Here is a 14114-nt window from a genome sequence, read left to right as displayed (position 1 = left end):
AATGTAAGTGAAATATAGGGGGCAGTAATGAGTAAAGTGCCTAAAAAATAAATGAATAATGGGATGCAAGTGTGTGAAACATGGAGGGATAGTGTGTAAGTCATGAGGCGCAACGTGTCTAGCCAGGTAGAAGCCTATTTGTGACGCCTTGATAATTCATAGAGCGGGCTACCCTGCTTGCTAGGCCAAACAACAACACACCATGCTCTCCCAGCATCAAAGACCTGGCTGTGTCCAAAAGAAGCGAATATAAGTAATAATGAAAAATACCTGGGGTATTAGTGATCATTTTGGCCAAAAGGACGCAAGCTCGCAATCCACGACAAGGATCCCCAGACTTGCGAGTCCCTAACTGGAGGGAAAAGCTCCTGATGTACAGACAAAACAGATAAAAACAAGGACATTTAAGCAAAAACACCGAAAAAGGCCATACTTACAAATGGACACAGCCAGGTCAGAAACGCTGATGAAGGCGAGTGAGCAGGTGCTTTAAATAATAATAGCCACTCCCACTAGTCTTGAGGGGAGTGGTATGTGGTGCATGGGATGTGTAGTAAGAAATAATAAATGAATAGTGTATGTGCAAGTGTAATAATGTAAGTGAAATATAGGGGGCAGTAATGAGTAAAGTGCCTAAAAAATAAATGAATAATGGGATGCAAGTGTGTGAAACATGGAGGGATAGTGTGTAAGTCATGAGGCGCAACGTGTCTAGCCAGGTAGAAGCCTATTTGTGACGCCTTGATAATTCATAGAGCGGGCTACCCTGCTTGCTAGGCCAAACAACAACACACCATGCTCTCCCAGCATCAAAGACCTGGCTGTGTCCAAAAGAAGCGAATATAAGTAATAATGAAAAATACCTGGGGTATTAGTGATCATTTTGGCCAAAAGGACGCAAGCTCGCAATCCACGACAAGGATCCCCAGACTTGCGAGTCCCTAACTGGAGCGAAAAGCTCCTGATGTACAGACAAAACAGATAAAAACAAGGACATTTAAGCAAAAACACCGAAAAAGGCCATACTTACAAATGGACACAGCCAGGTCAGAAACGCTGATGAAGGCGAGTGAGCAGGTGCTTTAAATAATAATAGCCACTCCCACTAGTCTTGAGGGGAGTGGTATGTGGTGCATGGGATGTGTAGTAAGAAATAATAAATGAATAGTGTATGTGCAAGTGTAATAATGTAAGTGAAATATAGGGGGCAGTAATGAGTAAAGTGCCTAAAAAATAAATGAATAATGGGATGCAAGTGTGTGAAACATGGAGGGATAGTGTGTAAGTCATGAGGCGCAACGTGTCTAGCCAGGTAGAAGCCTATTTGTGACGCCTTGATAATTCATAGAGCGGGCTACCCTGCTTGCTAGGCCAAACAACAACACACCATGCTCTCCCAGCATCAAAGACCTGGCTGTGTCCAAAAGAAGCGAATATAAGTAATAATGAAAAATACCTGGGGTATTAGTGATCATTTTGGCCAAAAGGACGCAAGCTCGCAATCCACGACAAGGATCCCCAGACTTGCGAGTCCCTAACTGGAGCGAAAAGCTCCTGATGTACAGACAAAACAGATAAAAACAAGGACATTTAAGCAAAAACACCGAAAAAGGCCATACTTACAAATGGACACAGCCAGGTCAGAAACGCTGATGAAGGCGAGTGAGCAGGTGCTTTAAATAATAATAGCCACTCCCACTAGTCTTGAGGGGAGTGGTATGTGGTGCATGGGATGTGTAGTAAGAAATAATAAATGAATAGTGTATGTGCAAGTGTAATAATGTAAGTGAAATATAGGGGGCAGTAATGAGTAAAGTGCCTAAAAAATAAATGAATAATGGGATGCAAGTGTGTGAAACATGGAGGGATAGTGTGTAAGTCATGAGGCGCAACGTGTCTAGCCAGGTAGAAGCCTATTTGTGACGCCTTGATAATTCATAGAGCGGGCTACCCTGCTTGCTAGGCCAAACAACAACACACCATGCTCTCCCAGCATCAAAGACCTGGCTGTGTCCAAAAGAAGCGAATATAAGTAATAATGAAAAATACCTGGGGTATTAGTGATCATTTTGGCCAAAAGGACGCAAGCTCGCAATCCACGACAAGGATCCCCAGACTTGCGAGTCCCTAACTGGAGCGAAAAGCTCCTGATGTACAGACAAAACAGATAAAAACAAGGACATTTAAGCAAAAACACCGAAAAAGGCCATACTTACAAATGGACACAGCCAGGTCAGAAACGCTGATGAAGGCGAGTGAGCAGGTGCTTTAAATAATAATAGCCACTCCCACTAGTCTTGAGGGGAGTGGTATGTGGTGCATGGGATGTGTAGTAAGAAATAATAAATGAATAGTGTATGTGCAAGTGTAATAATGTAAGTGAAATATAGGGGGCAGTAATGAGTAAAGTGCCTAAAAAATAAATGAATAATGGGATGCAAGTGTGTGAAACATGGAGGGATAGTGTGTAAGTCATGAGGCGCAACGTGTCTAGCCAGGTAGAAGCCTATTTGTGACGCCTTGATAATTCATAGAGCGGGCTACCCTGCTTGCTAGGCCAAACAACAACACACCATGCTCTCCCAGCATCAAAGACCTGGCTGTGTCCAAAAGAAGCGAATATAAGTAATAATGAAAAATACCTGGGGTATTAGTGATCATTTTGGCCAAAAGGACGCAAGCTCGCAATCCACGACAAGGATCCCCAGACTTGCGAGTCCCTAACTGGAGCGAAAAGCTCCTGATGTACAGACAAAACAGATAAAAACAAGGACATTTAAGCAAAAACACCGAAAAAGGCCATACTTACAAATGGACACAGCCAGGTCAGAAACGCTGATGAAGGCGAGTGAGCAGGTGCTTTAAATAATAATAGCCACTCCCACTAGTCTTGAGGGGAGTGGTATGTGGTGCATGGGATGTGTAGTAAGAAATAATAAATGAATAGTGTATGTGCAAGTGTAATAATGTAAGTCAAATATAGGGGGCAGTAATGAGTAAAGTGCCTAAAAAATAAATGAATAATGGGATGCAAGTGTGTGAAACATGGAGGGATAGTGTGTAAGTCATGAGGCGCAACGTGTCTAGCCAGGTAGAAGCCTATTTGTGACGCCTTGATAATTCATAGAGCGGGCTACCCTGCTTGCTAGGCCAAACAACAACACACCATGCTCTCCCAGCATCAAAGACCTGGCTGTGTCCAAAAGAAGCGAATATAAGTAATAATGAAAAATACCTGGGGTATTAGTGATCATTTTGGCCAAAAGGACGCAAGCTCGCAATCCACGACAAGGATCCCCAGACTTGCGAGTCCCTAACTGGAGCGAAAAGCTCCTGATGTACAGACAAAACAGATAAAAACAACGCCCATAGGTAATCTGTGTCAACGCCCATAGGTAATCAGTCTGCACCTGCTTCTATGTCTGTGAGACTGACTCCATCTTCCACCACTCAGGATGGCAGGCTTAGGAGTGGGAGAGCCTATCACAGCCTGGCCAGACGGAGCTAGCTCCCGCCCTCTGGCTATTTATACCTGCCTTTCCTGTTCCTCCTTGCTTGTGATTCTTCTCGTTTTGTTTCCTGGCCCTGCTGCAGCTTCTTGAACTATTTGACCCTGCTTCATATTGACCCTCTCTTACTGACTACTCTGCTCTGCGTTTGGTACCTCGTACACTCCTGGTTTGACTCGACTTGTTCACTACTCTCCTGCTCTGCGTTTTGTACCTCGTACACTCCTAGTTTGACTCGACTCGTTCACTACTCTTATTGCTCACGGTGTTGCCGTGGGCAACTGACCCTTTTCCCTTAGCTTCTGTGTACCCATGTCTGTCTGTCGTGCACTTATTGAGCGTAGGGACCGTCGCCCAGTTGTACCCCGTCGCCTAGGGCGGGTCGTTGCAAGTAGGCAGGGACTCAGTGGCGGGTAGATTAGGGCTCACTTGTCTGTTTCCCTACCCCCATCATTACACTTACATTATACACACTATAAACTATACACACAGCACACACTGCGTATTATAATGGCGCTATATAAGTAACTGAAATAAATATATAGTGTGTGTGTATATTGCCTCTGGCAGCACTTCATAAGAGCCTGTCAGTATAACGACATACATTACTATTGCAGTATATCATGCAAGTGATCTAACAATCGCTAGTTGAAGTCCCCTAAGGTGACTGTTAAATATAGTTAAATAAAGGTTTTTTAATATCTAAAAAAATATGAAAAGTTCAGAAGAAAACCTTTTCCAAGCACAATGTAATTTTTTTTTTACATAACTGGTATTCTCGCTACCGTAAAAGTCTGAATTATTACAATATAGCATTATTTAACCCGCACAATTAATGCTGTAAAAAAATAAAATTAAAAAACAGAATCACTGTATTTTGGTCACTTAATCTTCCACAAAAAATGTAATAAAAGGTCACATGTACCCCAAAATGGTGCCAATAGAAAATATAGGTTGGCCAGCAAAAAATAAGCCCTCCTGCTGCTCAATCGATGGAAAAAAATGTGAATATGGCGACAAAACACAAATTTTATTTTTAACAATCAGTTTTTTTCTTGTAAAAGTAGTACAAAAAATATATATAAATTTGGTATTGGCATAATCCTACTGACCCACAGAATGTTAACATTCTGTTTTTGCCACAAAGTGTAAAAACAATAAATGGTGTCGCGAAAATCTACAACTCGTCCCGCAAAAATAGTCTCCATACGACTTTATTGACAGAAAAAAAATTAAATGTTATGGCTTTTGGAAGGTAGGGAGGAAAAAACTAAAGTGAAAATCCGAAAAATGGCTGCAGTGGGAATGGGTTAATAGACATAGAATTGTTGCTTTGTTTCATCAGTACAGAGCAATGTTTCCTACTATTTACAGGTTGGACCCTCTAGCGGCAGCTAACAGCCACCAATATTTGTACAGCTATAAAACGACTGTTAACATTCTGCGGGTCAATAGGATTATGGCAATACCAAATTGATATAGTTTTTTTTACTACTTTTACAAGAAAAAAACTGATTGTTAAAAGTAACATTTGTGTTTTGTCGCCATATTCTGATTTTTTTTCCAATCGAGGAGGTGCGTCAATACTTGGTATTGAAGAAAAGCAGTTGCAATCCTTAATTAAGCATATTAGTACAACAATATCACAGAATTATTTTCTAAAGTGACATTAAAGGGGATGTACAAGAGCTTTACATGTGAAACTAACTGCAGTAAATGTTATAAAATAAAAAAAACAAAGGTGAATCACTTGTTAGGGCATGACCACACGTGGCGGATTTCCTCCGCAACTGTCCGCATCAATGCCGCACAGAATCTGCGTTGCAGATTCTGCTGCGGATCTGCACAAAATGTGCAGTACATTGATGCGGACTAGCTGCTGCGGACTGCGGGAAAAGTGCTTCCCTTCTCCCTATCAGTGCAGGATAGAGAGAAGGGACAGCACTTTCCCTAGTGAAAGTAAACGATTTTCATACTTACCGGCCGTTGTCTTGGTGACGCGTCCCTCTTTCGGCATCCAGCCCGACCTCCCTGGATGACGCGCCAGTCCATGTGACCGCTGCAGCCTGTGCTTGGCCTGTGATTGGCTGCAGCCGTCACTTAGACTGAAACGTCATCCTGGGAGGCCGGACTGGAGACAGACGCAGGGAGTTCTCGGTAAGTATGAACTTATATATTTTTTTACAGATACATGTATATTGAGATCGGTAGTCACTGTCCCGGGTGCAGAAACAGTTACTGCCGATCGCTTAACTCTTTCAGCACCCTGGACAGTGACTATTTACAGACGTCTCCTAGCAACGCTCCCGTCATTACGGGAGCCCCATTGACTTCCTCAGTCTGGCTGTAGACCTAGAAATACATAGGTCCAGCCAGAATGAAGAAATGTCATGGTAGTAAAACCAATACGCTCCGCAGCACACATAAGATCTGCGGACTTCATTGCGGAATTTTGACTCTCCATTGAAGTCAATGGAGAAATTCCGCCATGAGTCCGCCACTGCTCCGCAACAGACAGAGCATGCTGCGGACACCAAATTCCGCTCCGCAGCCTATGCTCCGCAGCGGAATTTTACGCCTCGTCTAAACGAACACTGCTAAATTAAAGTGTAAGTCAATGGACAAACGGCTCCGCTGCGGATTAACGCTGCGGAGTGTCCGCAGCGGAATTTAAGTGAAATTCCGCCACGTGTGAACCCAGCCTTACTGTAAGACCCCCTTCGCTCCAGCACCGATCCTCTGGTGGTCCCTGATAGTTTTTGTTTACTTGTTCTGCAGTAATAATGTGCCGCATTGTTTACAAATAAAATGTGATCTGATTGATATCTAAGGTCACAATTACAGACAAACACAATCTCTAAGGCTTCGTTCGCATATGCGTCAGGGCTCCGTTCCGACGTTCCGTCTGAGATTTCCGTCGGAACGGAGCCCTGACTGACACAAACTCAAACCGAAGGTTTCTGTTTCCATCACAATTGATTTTAGTGTTGACGGATCCGGTGCCCTTGGTTTCAGTTTGTCTCTGTTGTGCACAGGTCCCATCGTTTTGACGGGATGAATACCGTAGTTGACTATGCTATTGATTCTGTCAAAACGACGGAACCCTTGCACAACGGAGACAAACTGAAACCATTGGCCCCGGATCCGTCAACATTGAAATCAATGGTGATGGAAACGGAAACCTTTGGTTCAGTTTGTGTCAGTCAGGGCTCCTGAGTGTGAACGTAGCCTAACTAAACTAATAACACATCAACAGTTGTACTGTTCTTGTGTTTTATTGAGCCCATTGAGTAAACAATTAACTTCACCAAAGTTTCCTGTAGCTGCAAATAAGATTTGCACAATGTTGAGGAGGAAGTTTGGAACATTCCTCCCTGCAAATGTGTGTCAGTTCATCAATATTTCTGGAATGCCTTGCATGTGGGAAGCGGTGGAAGGTTGGGCAAGACGGTGGATATCCCGCAGGGATGTCGCGGAGAAGGATGAAACGAAGCAAGAAGCTAGAGTGCCATCTTTAACTTTTAATTGGCATTTAATAATATATATAATTTTTTTGCTGACGCTGAATATGCACACGCTATGAAAATTATTTACATCTCTTCTTCTGGGAGGCACAAATATTAGTTACGATATTATATATACAATCTTTTCATTGCTGAGAGGCACAGACTTAGTTATTATTCAGGCAGGCTAGATGGCTCACTTGTTCTGAGTCAAGGTCACCCCTTCTTAATTTAAGGGTTACGTGCTTGGGCCTAGTAGGCCAAAAGATGGTGGCTGCATCTGTGTACTTTGGGCCTAGTGCCCCTTTTAATTGGTGGTTTCTGCCTGCACTGCACATGGGCCCAACAAGACTCCACATGGACCAACTTCCACCTTAGTTTTGCACTACTGCTAGTGACTGCCAGTACACCTGCCTCTGACTGTCTTGGGGCCATGTCTCTGCTACGCAGGGGCATTGCTAGGGTCTTACAAGATCAGGGGCACAAGCCCAGAGACATATATTTACCTCCCCCCCCTCCCCGGAAAAATAAATAAATTTTTACATACATATCGGAGATAGCATATCTATAAGACTAAGGCTCCTATAGCTGCACCGCTGGATAGAATTGGATGCATTGTCTCAGCAGACAGTATCATACATGATAGGCTTAGGTACATGGCCCCAGCAGACCGTATCACACATGATAGACTTAGGGCTCATTCAGATGAGCGTCATTCTCGTCCGTGTGCAGTGCGTTAAAACAACATCCAGCACACAGACCCCTTGATATTAATGGGGCTATTCACACATGCGTGAGTTTTCACACAGCGAGTGTCCATTGTGTGAAACTCACTGCATGTCCTATATTGGTGTGCTTAGATACATGGTACAACAGACAGCATCACACATGAGCTTAGATACAGGGCCTATTTGTGATATGGTCTGTTGGACCATGTATCTAAGCTTACCACAAGGCAGGCTTAGATACAGGACCCCAGCAGACAGTAATCTTATACTGGATATAAAATTACTGTCTGCTGTGGTCCTGTATCTAAGCCTAACATGTTGTAGGCTTAGATACAGGGTCCAACAGACCATATCACACATGGGCCCTGTATCTAAGCCTACCACATGTGTTACTAATGTTTTTTTTTGTGTTTTTTTACAGGCTTGGTCGTTGGATTTGAGGACTACTTTGACGACAGCTTTTTTTATTTTCAATGAAATGGTTAATGAGGGTTGTTTGGGGGGATTTTTATTTCAATAAAATGTATTTTTTCTATGTCTTTGTATTTTCTTTTAAACTTCATTACCGCCTTAGTAATTGCCGCTGGCTGATTGACAATGTCCATTACTAAGGCAGGGCTTAATGTTAGCCGGTGCAGAGGCTAACACTAACCCCCATTATCACCCTGGTACCCACCGCCACCAGGGGTACTGGGAAGGGCTGGGTACGATCCAGTACCCAACCATCTGTAGTGATGGCCGGGCACTGGGGCGACCACAGGCTGGTATTAGGCTGGGAAAGGCCAAAAACAGTGGCCATTCCCATCCTGGTAATGCTAGCCTGCTGCTTCTGTGTTTAGTACAAGGATCCTTTTTTAGTACAAGGATCCTTACTGCTGAGGCCATGTATCTAAGCCTATCGTATGTGGGACTACCTACATGGGACTGCCTGGCACTGTCTACAAGGGGCATTTATGGCAGGGGGACTGCATGTGGAACCATAAAGGGGAGTAATGATACTATATACAGGGGGCATTGTGTGGGGAACGCTCTACAGGTGTCTTTGATTAGAGCCCCGAGACATAACTTTGCTTGGGTCCCCAGAAATGCCAATTTTGCCCCTGAGGGTTAGTACAAGGATACTTACTGCTAGGACCCTGTATCTAAGGCTACATTCACACAAGCGTAAATCTGGTCATGTGCATTGAGTTTTTCAACAGTGTGCTTTGCGTATGGCATGTGTTTTTCACGCACTTGCAAGCACTTTTTGTTTTCAATGTAATTGATGCGTGAAACACGGACAGCACACAGATGTCGTCTGGGTGCTGTCCGTGGTTTTCACGCACCCATTGACTTCAATGGGTGACTATGTGCATGAAAACACACTAATATATGACATGCAGTGAGTTTCACGCAACGGACACTCGCTGCGTGAAAACTCATGCATGTGTGAATTACCCCATTGATATCAATGGGTCCGCATGCTGTGCGTTATTTCAAGTGTGGGGATCCGTGACGTGGATTGCGAGCTTGCGTTCTTTTGGCCAAAACGACAACTAATACCACATGTTTTTTCATGGTTACTTACATTGTACATACCTCTTTTTCAGGATGGGCCCGGGTCTTATGGTGCCTGGATAGCCTGGTGTACGGATGTTTGGCACTGAATGTAGGGCAGCCGGCACTCTTACAGTATGGGCGTTCAAAATAGGCTGCTATACGGCGATATATGCTGTGCCTCACTATCCAAACACTATGCTCCATGTTTTACACACTACACTCATGTTTTTGTATCACTCACAGTCCTGATTTCTACACACTACACTTAGTAATGTCCCCTATACCTCACATGCACACCATACACAGTACTTTATTATTTTTTCTATTACACATTTACTTCCATGCCCAACACACCACTCCCCTCAAGGTCAGTGGGAGTGGTTATCATTATTTAAACACACCTGGGCACTTCCCTTCATCAGCATTCTCTGACGTGGTCGCGTCCTGTTTGGAACGGGTTTTTTACCCTCCTCCTTATCTGTGAGTATGGCCTTTTCTGTGGTTTTAATTATTTCAACGCACAGCACTCGGACGAGATTCACGCTCGTATGAATGTGCCCTAAGTCTATCATGTGTGATACTGTGTGCTGAAACAATGCATCCAATTCTATCCAGCAAAAAAGAGAACGTGAAGCAGCACTCAAATAAAGTGAATTTATTCATCCAACATGGAACCACAACGTTTCACCTCCTCTATGAAGGCATTTTCAAGTAGTGTGTGTTAGGAATACATACGTGTATATATAAGGGGTACAACCCAAAACAATCAGTGCAATCAATCAGTATACAATAATACAATAAAAGGATTTTTTGTCATCATACAATGATATAAAGTGACTAGTGACATAAGTATCAATGGTGCAAAAGATAAAACATGATATATATTGCTTTTCATAAAGTGTAATATCCTCGTGTTACAAAAAGTGTTCAAAAGTTAATCAAATATAAGCAATGTAATTATTAAAAACATCAACAGCTGGAACTCACCAATCTAGAAAGAGAGGAATCATTGTAGCTGGACTCATATGTATTCTACATCCTCCATTAACAGCATGTAGAATCTTAGACTGAGCATGCCTCTAACTAACCCACCAATTGGGTCAAAATGCACATGTGATCAATAGTCGTCAAGGGAACAAGGAAGCAACATCAGATGACACAGCATGAGTCATCCATCATAATGGACGTGACTGTGTATATACGTCACTGCCCATTCGGGTGTGAAGACGCCATCTTTAAGAAGGGAAGGCAATAAGGTAAATGGGATTCGAGATTACAATCAAGTTTAAAAGCGAAAAAACGCTCAGTTTTTATTGCTTAGTCCCTCATCACACCTAGGGATATTAACGGTCAATTCGCCAATATAGCGAAAAACGTTTATGTAGATAGCTTGTGTAGGTACAGATCAAAAGAATATTCTGTTCCTAGACACGCACTGTAACCCTCATATCCATAAGGGAACAATAAATGTCAAAAAGTATCTACCATATCGTCAGGTGATGGTTCCCCACCCCGGACGGATTATGATGGACACAATCAATTCAGGGATCAATTAGTTGCATATATATTATTTGTTAAAACAAAAAAAAAATTTTTTGTACCTTCATCAAAATGGTCAGAAACGCCACCGATCCCTAGTGTGAACATGGACAAAGCATATAATATCAAAATGGACCAATCTAAAGTAGAATTCTAGATGTTTTTTTCAAAATCAAATCCCATTCACATTGAAATTGTTGTATTATACGTCAAAACCATCACTTTGGTAATACATTTTCTCAAAAAAATGAAAAATAAAAAAAATAAAATAACTTTTTCAAAAAAATTCTCATTATTTTTTTATTTTTTACTATTAAAGAGAGATAAAGATCTTCTTATATGTAGAAATATAATGGAGGCATACCAATCTATTCAAGGGCCAGTTGGATACGCTATTATCGGAAGCCTGCGATAATGGCATTATTGATAAGAAAATCATGGATGGTCTCATTGTAAAATTTCCGATCACTCCAACACTATATCTTTTACCTAAAGTGCATAAGGATTGTAAGAAACCACCTGGACGGCCAATAGTGTCAGGATGTGGTAGTTTATGTGAGGCTACCTGTCGTTATCTTGATTATTTTCTTCGCCCCTGTGTCGAGAGTCTTCAATCTTATGTCAAAGATTCTACTGATGTATTGAAGCGTCTTGATGGGGTTACCATTGAGCAGGATATGTATCTTGTATCTTGCGATGTGGAATCCCTGTATACCTGCATTAACCACGATTTGGGTCTCCATGCTGTCCAATATTTTCTGCGCTCATGCAATTTGGACCATGAATTGGTCGAATTTTTGAATCTTCTCATGCGTTTTGTCCTTGAGCACAATTATTTTGTGTTCAGGGATAAACATTATTTACAACTACGTGGGACTGCAATGGGCGCGACCTGTGCGCCATCATATGCCAACTTATTTTTAGGCTTCTGGGAACAGGAAACTGTACGGGAGGCCATGGATATGGTGTCGGGCTGTGTTGTGGGTTGGATGCGCTTCATTGACGATATCCTTTTCATCTGGCAGGGTACTCGTACAGAATTGGATCGATTTCTATCTATCCTGAATACCAACACACTAAATATTAAATTAACAAGCGTTATTAGTCAAACCACCATGGATTTCCTGGACATTAAAATAAAAGTACAAGATACAGGTAAGCTGAGCACTACTATTTTTAGAAAGTTGACAGCTGTCAACTCTCTTTTACATGCATCGTCTTTTCACCCCGCCCACACAATACGTGCTATTCCAACTGGGCAATTTTTAAGGGCTAGACGGGTATGTGACTCTGACTCCAATTTTGAAACTGAATCCCAATGTTTGAGGACTCGTTTCTTACAACGCGGGTACCCTAATTCTGATATTGAGAAGGGATACCTAAGAGCACGTCATACTAATCGCAACAATCTTCTCACCCAATATAAACACAAAAGAAAGGATGACACGGTGAGACTCATCACTCCCTATAACACACAATGGGGGGAGATGAGAAAGATTGTGACTCGTTTTTGGCCCATACTTCTCAGTGATCCTGACCTCAAGAAGTTTCTACCCTCTAAACCTCAACTTACTGCCAAAAAAAGTAAAACTCTGGGTGACCATTTGGTCCGTAGTCATTATAGTACTCCTAATTCAAAGACCTTTTTGTTTGGGTCTAAAGGGCCCACATGGGGATCCTTCTCCTGTGGCCACTGCTCAATCTGTAAATTAATTGTAAGAACTGACACATTTTTTGATTCTGAAAATATAAAAAGTTTCAAAATTGTCCATTTTATTAATTGCAGTACAACGGGGGTGGTCTACATGGCCACTTGTCCATGTGGCCTCTCTTATGTTGGTATGACTACAAGAGAGTTGAAAACGAGAATCCAGGAACATGTCAGGGACATTAAAAAGGCGGGACTTATTGAGAAAAATAATTGGGATGAAATAGAGAAACTAAAGTCCATTCCCAGACATTTTCGTGAGTTTCATAATAGCAGTTGGCAAGATTTAAAGGTTCACGGTATTGACAAAATCATTATCGGATCACGTGGAGGAGATACTTTTCGGAAATTAGAACGCATCGAGTGCAAATGGATTACAAAATTGAAGACCAGTTCGCCTTTTGGGCTAAACGAAAAAATGTCCTTTGCCTCTTTTCTTTAAATTGTCCCTATGGTCCCATGGCATCATTTGTTTTTATTTCATTGGTGTATATATATTGCATTTTGAGCTGTGATAGGATCAGTTTGATTTTGGCTCACTGTATATTGTTGGGTTGGTGATAATTTGAGTTTGTTTTTGATATTGTTCTTTGTATTTTCATAGGATCTTCTGTTGCATTTGGCGTCCATCCATTGGGATATCAGGATTTTGTATTACACATATATGTTCCAATTCGTTTTAAAGTGCCAATTATCTCATGCAGTGGTGTGCCATAATTTTTGTAGCTCTCTCAGGGGGTACTCAATATAGACTCTTTTTGGGCGCTTGTGTTTTGGCTCAGCTATTACATTTTGGCCCAATTATTACCTACTTACTTTATTGTGTATATGTACATACATATGAATTATTATCTTTTATATACATCTAAAAAAAATTTAATTAACTTTGCTAGCACTTTTTTGATATATCCATTCATTATAATTCACTGTATAATACATACATTTTTGTATATATATTTTTGTATATATATTTTTATTGTATATATACATATCACATTTTCACACCTTATATTTATATATATTTATTTGCACTAATATTTTTACACTTTATATTATATTGATAATTTCATTTTGACATATAATTTGTACTTGATTGTCATAACACTATTTATATATTTTATATATATTATTTTTTTTCATATGTTGTGACTATTAATTAATTGAATTTGTTTCAGGTGTCATCATTCACGTGTGCATCACTTTAATTCTGTACTGTTTTTGAATAAAATTATGATTTTTTTCACTTTTCACTTTGCACGTGTGGTCACTCACCTTTATCACATTATATATATTTGTTTTGGGTGTTTATTTATTTTTTATATATATATTTTTTTATTTATATATAAAGTAATGGAAAAATGTAATAATAATACAAAAATATATTTCTCACTGTTTACTCTTTATTGTTATATATATATTTTCTTGGGCCAATATATATTCTTTGTGCAATTAAACAATTGGCGCAGTGGCTACATGTATGTATGGTGTACATATATAATTTAGAGTTATGTATATATATTTATATTCTTTATATTATATTAATAATCAGTGTACCATAAGTGCACCTCTCTCATTGTAATATTATGTT

At 40.9% G+C, this 14114-nt stretch overlaps 1 long non-coding RNA gene across 1 annotated transcript; it reads left to right on the top strand.

Moving 5' to 3' along the window:
- Nucleotides 1-10331: 10331 nt before the first annotated feature.
- On the top strand, nucleotides 10332-13411 carry LOC142661471 (uncharacterized). The gene is made up of 3 exons (XR_012850743.1): nucleotides 10332-10535; nucleotides 11844-11973; nucleotides 13131-13411. It is a non-coding gene; the product is annotated as an uncharacterized LOC142661471 (long non-coding RNA).
- The last annotated feature ends 703 nt before the right edge of the window (nucleotides 13412-14114 follow it).

Source organism: Rhinoderma darwinii, chromosome 10 (genome assembly GCF_050947455.1).
Source record: "Rhinoderma darwinii isolate aRhiDar2 chromosome 10, aRhiDar2.hap1, whole genome shotgun sequence".
Classification (NCBI taxonomy): Eukaryota; Metazoa; Chordata; class Amphibia; order Anura; family Rhinodermatidae; genus Rhinoderma; species Rhinoderma darwinii.
The sequence above is the reverse complement of the archived record's forward strand: the minus strand, read 5'-3'. Positions and strand labels throughout refer to the sequence as shown.